The sequence below is a fragment of the Poecilia reticulata genome, chromosome 21, assembly GCF_904066995.2.
Source record: "Poecilia reticulata chromosome 21, P_reticulata-male-v2, whole genome shotgun sequence".
Taxonomy (NCBI): Eukaryota; Metazoa; Chordata; class Actinopteri; order Cyprinodontiformes; family Poeciliidae; genus Poecilia; species Poecilia reticulata.
In genome coordinates, this window is record NC_088850.1 from 20,554,917 (window position 1) to 20,563,752 (window position 8,836).

Below are 8,836 nucleotides of genomic sequence, written 5' to 3' on the forward strand. Positions count from 1 at the left end.
GTCTCTGTCCTTTGATATCTGACCGATCCATCTCCACTGATGCAAGAGACCCCACTCAGCACATAAAAGATAAGAGACTGCTCTCACAATATGTCCACACTGAAATATATAGACATTTTTAGGGGCCTCAATATATATTTTTTTCTTCATTTTAAGGTTTTAACAACTTGTCGTCACCTTCTTAAAACAAAGGCCTAAGTCATATTTTGCCGAAAGTGATCTTTTTACCTATTAACCATTCTTTAGGAAGGTGACATTATGTTTTAAGCTGGAAGAATATGCAACATCCAACTGCGAGTGTGTTTGTAAGAACAGAGTCCAAATGTCATTTTTTGTCAATTTTCTTTGACACAATAGGGTGAAAGTGAAAATTTCTGACTCTGACTTTAATATCTGGTGAAGTTACCTGCAGCAAGTTGAACCTTGACCACACCCTTTTTTGCAGAAACTTCTAGAATCATTTTTTTTATCATCTTAATACGACTTTAGGACCACTACCCTGTTGGACCACCAATAGTGAAGCTGAAAACTGTGTTGGTAGTTCTTCATCTTTATCATTCCTCTCAGTTCAAAATAGTCCCACAGCATGATGTTGCCACCACCGGGCCTGACATTTGGTTATTTTCATGGGTTGGCAATGCTTATGCCTACTTCTTCAAACATTCATTGTCTTTGTCTCATTGTGCCATAAAACTTTATTCCGCATAAATATTTGTCTTGGCCGCGTGAATAACTACAATTTTCATTTGTGTTTCTTGATTGAACTAAATTGTCTTAATGTCCATGTGAATATTTCAAAGTAAAACAAAAAGTGGGTTTTGGATGGGCTCCAGTATACAGTAGTAAAGTACTTTTCTTGTCTCGCAAAAATTATCCTAAATATACTAGTTTAACAACATTTACTTTCAGACAGCAACAATGCTAGCTTTCTGGAAAAGGAAAACGTCCTTCTTGATGAACGGAGCGCAAAAATAAACACCAAATATTTATTCATGTCGCACTAAAGTACTGAATATTTAAATGAAGCACATCATAACTTGTGTCATAGGACTAAATAATTTTTAGAGTTGATCATTTAAGCCAAAATAAATATTTTTTTATTATTGTTGTTTTGTTTTTTTACTAATTCAAAACAACAAAAACACAAAATATTACGGAACGTGTCCAACAGAAGTTCTTGCATGGATGAAGCCCAATATTACTTTTTTTTTAACATATCCTAAGAAGCAGTGTGACACGCAGACATATTATTTACCTTACATAGCGTTACAGTTAACGCTCCACTTGATATAGAAGGAAGAAGAGGTCATAAATATGCATAAAAGCAATCAGAAACCTGTTTAGGGTGCAGCTAACTGTCTTGTTCTTGTGTCCACTCATTATCAATGCCACCCTGGGCAAGTGCCCTGACTTATTTTAACAAGAATTAATGGAAGTGGGCAGCAATTAGTTTCAGTATATAAAAAAGTGTGCATGTTTCAGAATAATTTTAGTTTGGTGTCGTTTAATGCAGAAACCAAAGAAAAGCAACTCAGTACTGGATCCCAGAAGGGACAAAAGGGTGAGGGAGTTCAGGCAGACTTCAGTCAGCTGATGATTAGGGTCATGGGAGGACTGGCCTCACGCTAACACTGAGGTCCGGTTTAATCCCATTTATCAGGAGCTGCAAGGCAGCAAAAACAAACTCATATCATGGCAATTAACATAAAAAAGAAAAGATCAACCTTCATCTGCCTGCTACAGCCAAACACTGCTAGGAATCTGGGATCACTGCACCATAAAGTAGAACTGTGTTGATGGGATTGGGAAAGAAGTTGACGAGCTGATAATGTTGATGGTGCACTATTTGAAATAATTCAAATTTAACAACAGCATCACAACATCATTGTTGAAGAAAAAGACTTCAACTTCAACAAACTTTATTTCAGCTTTAATGTGCATTTAAGAAACATATTTAAGATGTACAAAATAAGTTAGACAAAAATTTGTATTAAATGTATTACAATATAAATTGTAATTCAGAAAATTTAACAAGTTACATGTTAAATATTTTAACTTAGCTTCTTTCTTTTTTTTGCTTTAGTTGTGTTTAGCTGTGACAGCGCAGAAGGTACTTTGTAGCTAGAAAAAGGAGGAGGAGTAAGTTTCTGGCAAACAAATCTCTGAATTGTTTTTAGAAAGAACAAGGACATTGCTGAGTTTGCAAAGTTTGAAAAGTAGAACATTTGCTCGAAGAAACTAAAAAAATTTCCAAGTTTTTTTCACGAAGGTTTCTGCGATTAATATCAAAATTTTATGGAATTTTTTGGAGAAAATTTACTCCTTTTTTCATTTTCGAACTACGATGACCCTAATAATATATTGTTTTCAACATAGAGTGTTAATTTAATGGATCATTTAAATTAACAATATCAGTTGATTTAAACTTACATTGTTAATTTAAATTATCATAAGGTCATAAAAAAGTTTGATTTTAATTGAAAAAGAGGCAAGTTTAAGAGTTTTTTCTTCTTCCAGCTCTCTTTACATTCGCGCAAGTCAAAAGGAAGTTTGTGAATTAATGATGAAATTAGTTAAATCGAGGGAATTAACTGATTGATTGATTGATTGATTGATTGATTGATTGATTGATTGATTGATTGATTGATTGATTGATTGATTGATTGATTGATTGATTGATTGATTGATTGATTGATTGATTGGGGGTATTTTAGTTTTTCACATAGTGATACAAATATTTGTTTGCGTTTAAGGATTTAACCTTACACTCATGTATTAGTGTTTTAATGTGCTTAAATGAACACTTTACAGGCGCCACTTAAAAGGGCTTGAGAAAAAATACTAAAGTTTTGAACTTGAAATTTCTCCATTTGGATCAGGAACAGATTCCTCACGGTTCTCGATCCAGTGTTTTACCATGAACTGGTGAAAGCCTCGCAGATTAATAGGCTGACATTTGTGTTAGTTATGAATGGATGTGCCGTCCTTTTCATCAAACAGTCCTCCATTCATCATCTCTTCACGAAGGTAAATATCAATGCGGCGTTGCCACACTGAGGCAGGAAGCCGCCACAAAATGTTACACTACTTCAGCAGCCCTTCTTTTTTTTTTTTTTTTTTGCTGTTTTGTGTCGGCGAATGAGCCTAGATACTCTGGCAAAGCAATTTCCCAATAATTGCCTAAGAAGATAAAGAGATGTTAAGGGAGGAAATGAGTTTCGGAGAGGGGGAGGAAAGACAACAGAGAAAATGCTTTTGTAATGGAAGAAAAAATGTTTTATGTTTTTTGCCAGATAGCAGCGATTCAGTCACAGGGATAAATTGCAGTCATTTGAATGTCTTTTCATCATTTTTGCGAAAATGGGGGAATAAACCGTGAATCATCTCATAATGTTTGAAAATCAATATGCACTCACTTCTCTGAACTCTCTGGAAATGTAACTTTCTCCTCTTATGAGGTGCATAAGAGGATGCACTCCCCCCCTGCTGCGGGGGGTGGGAGGAATAAAAAGTTATACCCAAAGGTTTCTTGTTTAGTAGGTAAATATGTGGCACAATGAACAGAAGAGACAGAAGGGAGAGCACACTTTCTTCCAGGGGAGAACCGATCACTGATTACCGTTCTTTATTGGCCGAAGCCATTTTTTTTTTTTGCCTGAAATGTTGCAAAAATACAACAAGACAGTTGCTTTAGTTGGCAACAGTGTGGTGACTATTGTTAATTGCGAACATGTAGAGATGACCTGGTATGTCAATCAAAGCTCCCTCATGGCAGAGCAGAAGAGGATAGTGGCCGATTTTTAGCTCTTTGCTGAGGTAGATAATATCGGCTTCACCTGTAAGTGTTGGCCGATCACAGATCTCCCAAAATTAAGGAAATAGGTGCTGATAATTTGGTGCACCCCTACTTTCTTCATATCTAGACGTTTTCTGTGGTATCGATAATCCAGTCAATGAGCAACACGAGTCTGGTCAGGTGATCGTAGACGACGAAGACAAACGGTTTGTCGAAAGTGATCCTCTGGGGGACGGAGAAGTCCAGTGGGACTTCCGTCCACCTCCCCCTCTCTCCAGATCCGGACTCTTCCACTGATCGTTTTTCAAGCAATATCTCACTCTGAACTCTTCTGAACCTCGTAGAGTTCCAGCTTCCTCCTCTCCCGTGCGCTGGAGGAGTTGGCGGCTTTCAAGGAACACCAGCGTTTCTCAGGATGCTCTCCAAGCTATAGGATTTTCTCAGCTGAAACTTTGGGAAACTGATTTCTGCCCTGCTGTGAAAACAACAATCAGCGCGTTAATGGATCCGCTGGCAGAGGTCTTGCGAGAGGCACTGATGGCTTTAACAGGCCCGTGTAGAGGGAAGAGTAATTAGCGCTCATTTAGAACGTTCTCAGCTTCATTCATCAGGAGGCAAAAAGGCAAACTGGCTGCTGAAGACTGAAGAGAACGGAGAAATTCTGGGCACCTGCTTGTAATGAATGGACTCATGTTTATTGTTAAAGCAGGTAAAATAGCTTTACCAGCAGCAATGGAAATATTATGCTCACCAAAAGCTTTACATATGAAACTAAAGCTAGTGTTTCTTGCCTTCTGTGAGTAAATAAAGGGGATTGGAACACCAAGTTCTGTCTTTAAAGCAGAAATCTGTGCTTTAAAGACAGAACTTCAAAGCACCATTTCTCCCATTCTGAATTGTGCGTGTATATCGGGATCAAGGCTGTGGAATCCAAAGTGTTCTGCCAGGCCAGGGCTATACAGTACTTCTGATATCATTTTATTTATTTATTTTCCATGTGGCCATTTGGAAGAGACATAAAGCCCCCCCAGGTGACCCAGATAATTATTAGCTGAATAAATCAGAAAGTAGGTCGTCCCGTCAGTTTCACTTGCAGTCTCAAGCTTCCAACATAGCCTAGAACTTAATCTAATTGAGAATCGGTGGCACGACATGAAAAGTGGTCCTCATAGACACTTTCCATCAGATTTGACTGATGGATAGTGTCTGGAGATAATTTGCAAAGAGTAATGGGTTAGCATGACTAAACTACCCCCTTTAAAAAAAAAAAAAAAAAAGACTTCGGTATCCATTGTATATGTTGTTTCAGGTGATTTGTTGATTTATTTTAATATTTAAAATGTCTTCCAATTACAGTGTTCAATGTTTGCTAGAAATTAACAAACACTTCTAGCAAGTACATCTCTGAGAGGGTGTACTTGCATTATTATGTCATTATTATTTCATCACTTGAAAATGGTTTTAAAACAACAAAATTACCATTTATCGCAATACGTTTCTATTTAATCCTAGTGGGAAAATACCCCAAAAGATCTGCAGTGTTACATACAAACCAAAAGTGGCCCCTGAAGGCCAGCCGGACCACAGGGGACAAGCAGTTGGTGTCATACAGCATCCTCACCTCGGACGTCCAGGAACATCATGGCGGCCTCCAAGGAGGCTGTGGAGTTGAGGTGGAGGCTCCACGGCACCGTGTGGCGGTGTTCAAAAAGCTGCCAACCTGATTTATGGTTAATTAATGAGAAGAGCAGGTTATAAATGAAATATGACAGTAAAATGGCAAAGACAGAAGTTGCACACCTATAAAAAAAACCTCCTGCTGCATAGATTTATGAGCACCAACTGTTATAGAAGGATATAAAAACAAGAGCTAATGAGAAAGCAGATTCTCCGTTGGTCTTTGTTCTTTGACACAGATGCAATAAAGATATATTATGGTACTGACTAAACATTATGTAATCTGTATCCAAATCATGATTGAAGTGAAACTCATATGCAGATTTATTACAAACAGAGTGATCAACTTTTCTTTTCCTGATTATTCTGGTTTGCAGCTAATAAAAAACAACTCAAAACATTCTCAGGAAATAAAAAAAAACACTTTTAAGACAGAAATTTGGGCCCATGTTCCATACAGTACCAGAGGTATAGGCAGGTATTGAGAAATTTTCCACAAGATTTTAGGTTGTGCTAGTTTGTCGAACGAATGTGGCCACTGTAACGCATGTCCTGAATGAATCTATTTGTGGTGTTTGTCAAATTGCAATCCTGTAAAACTCCTCAAACTCCTGACTAAGTTTTGCTTCCCTGTCTTTTTAAGGATGCTAATTGTATTTTTTTATTCCACACTTTATCCTTCCACTAAACTTTCCATAAAAATGGATATAAGTAGGCCTGTCACAATAATCAACAAATAAATTAATTCACATGATTAAAACAAACGCAATCATTTCCATTGGCATGATTTGTCATTTATTTCTTTTTTCTCTCTCTCTTTCTACCAAAAACTGGATGATAAAGGTACCCAGGGTATCTGATGGCCATATTTCGGCCATCAAATACCGTTCCCCCACTGTAAAACAAGAGGAAGGGTATTTCATGCGTAATATCGAGCATTAAAATACATTGCCCTGTTTTATTTCATAAATATATGTATATATAACTAAACATATATATATACATTTATAATAATTATAATATCTATGTGACATTTATGTATTTATCATCACTATTATTTATTATTATTATTATTATTATTATTATTATTATTATTATTATTACTAGTATTATTATTGTTGTTGTTATTGTTATTATTGTTATTATAATTAGTTTCCCGCTAAAACGTGAAGAAAGTGACTTTGCCGAAACATGTTGTTTGAGCTTTCACGGTGGCCGTAGTTCCCTATGCGCGTGCTTTCTCAGTGCTCACCACGAGCACGCGCGTATTTTGCCGCGTGGGCGGGGCGGAACGGCAAGAAGACTCCGGGGGAACCGTATCTAATGGGGAAACGCGGATTGACGTAACACCGGTTTCATGTTTCGGTGTGTACATGGAGCCGCCTCTTTTTTAAAACCATGACGTCAAAGTTCAATCTCTCTTTTTATCCCGTGTGCGCGCGCCTCACTCTCACTAATAAACATGGCGGGTAGTCGGGTAGCGCAATGGTTAGAGCAGGAGTCCCGTGTACAGACCTGGTAGCGGCAGTCCCCCGTTCTACTCCCGGTTCCTTTGCCGCTTCTCTCTCTGCCCCATTCCTGTGGGATTATTGGCAAATGAAGGTCACCAGTGCCGAAAAAACGAACAAATATGTCGCTTTTTTTAGTGTCGTTATCTGGCAGTGTTACAACGCCACCGACTGGCCCGGCATGCTTACTACTATATCATTAGGGCCTTAGATTTTTTTTAAAATCGCCAAAAAACATTTCCAAAAGTCAAATATCGTCAACTTTTGAAACTCAGAAATGTCCCTGTTTTTTCTAGAAAATTTCAGAAATTAATGTCGGAATTTTTGAGTGTATTCCTCCTCATAATTTTGTATAGTGTTGCATTCACATGATTTCTTAATCTTCTACAAAAAATATTTTGCGCTCATCTCCATGTGTACAGGACCTGAGTTGAACAGTTTGACCCGAACCATCATCCCTACAGGACAAGTGGTTATCTTTAAAATACACAAAACTGCTGACCCTAAGCTTGTCTGAGCATTGCAGATCTTCCATCAGTGTCTTAAAGCTGATGTTCACGGCAGGTTGTCTGGGATGCTGCAGCTGAGATTAAAAAAAAAAAAACCTCCAAAGTTTAGTGAGGGTTTTCCATCAACATGAAGGTCGCTCCATGATTGCAACTGACCCCTAAGAATCATCCTCAGTTCCTCCCCTCCTCCATGCTCCATTGTTTACATCAGAATTGTTTGCCGCAGCCTCAGATTGTCCCTTCTGGACACCACCTTCACCCTCCCTAAAAGTGAGGTTGTGTTGGTGGCCTCCATGCCATCATTGGCCATGAGCCCCAGGCCCTCCACGTCCTGTCCCAGACTCTCAGGCCCAGAGAGGCGGCACAGCAGAGTCAGAGCTGACACCAAACCCAACGGTGAAAACGGGATGTTCTGCTGCTCCACAGCACTTCTAGTGGCCAGGTCTTGGTACGGCCCAAAGGCAAAGACTGTGTTCAGCGCTGATGTGTTCAGCTGATTCTTCAGTTTGGCCTTCATATCTCGGCATCCTGAGGAGCTTCCCAGTGTTTGGCAGAACTCATCTGTGTTCTGAGGAGACGTTTAGCAATCCCAGCACTGTGATACAGGCTAACCTACATGTAACAGACATCTTGGCTTCTCCTCTTGCCATCCCGGCCTGATTGGGCAGAAGACAGGCCACTCTCCTGCTTTGTAAAAGTGGTGAGGGCTCGGTGCGGGGGCGGCTGTTTTGCTGAAAGCATATTGATCTCCGGAGCTGAGCGTTTGACCTTTGGGTTGAGCTCCGAGCAAACAGTGGGAGCCTGTTTTTAGTTTCTTAGAATTTCACCAACAAATAATGTGCATCAGGTGAACTCTAAAGACAGAGCATAGCCATTCCTCTCTCACATTCTGGTCAATATGGATTTTGAACTCTTATGCAACCGGTGCATACCTTTTTTTTTTGTAAAGTTTCCCTGCACACATACAGTGGCATTCAAACAGAAACTGTAAACGGGTTTGAATGCCACTTCTCTGGTTTAAGAAAAAAAATCTTTCCAGACTTGAATTTTGGAGACAAGTTTGTTGTCACTCCTGGTACAGATGTGAGAAAAGCAGTGCGGGATACCGGTCCGTAGTCTACGCCTGCCTAACAGGAACAGTTATTTCTAGCTGTGTTTCTGTTACAAATGTGCGCAAAACTTTGTCAGTATTATTTTGTCAAAACAATACAATCTCGCAATTACGGTGTTTCCATTTAACAAGAAATGCAATCAAAATCCCACGTGAATAAGCTTAAGTCATTAAAAAAAACATGCTGGGCTGTCATTCTCCATCTATTTCCTGCCGTCTTCTTCGTCTTTTCCAC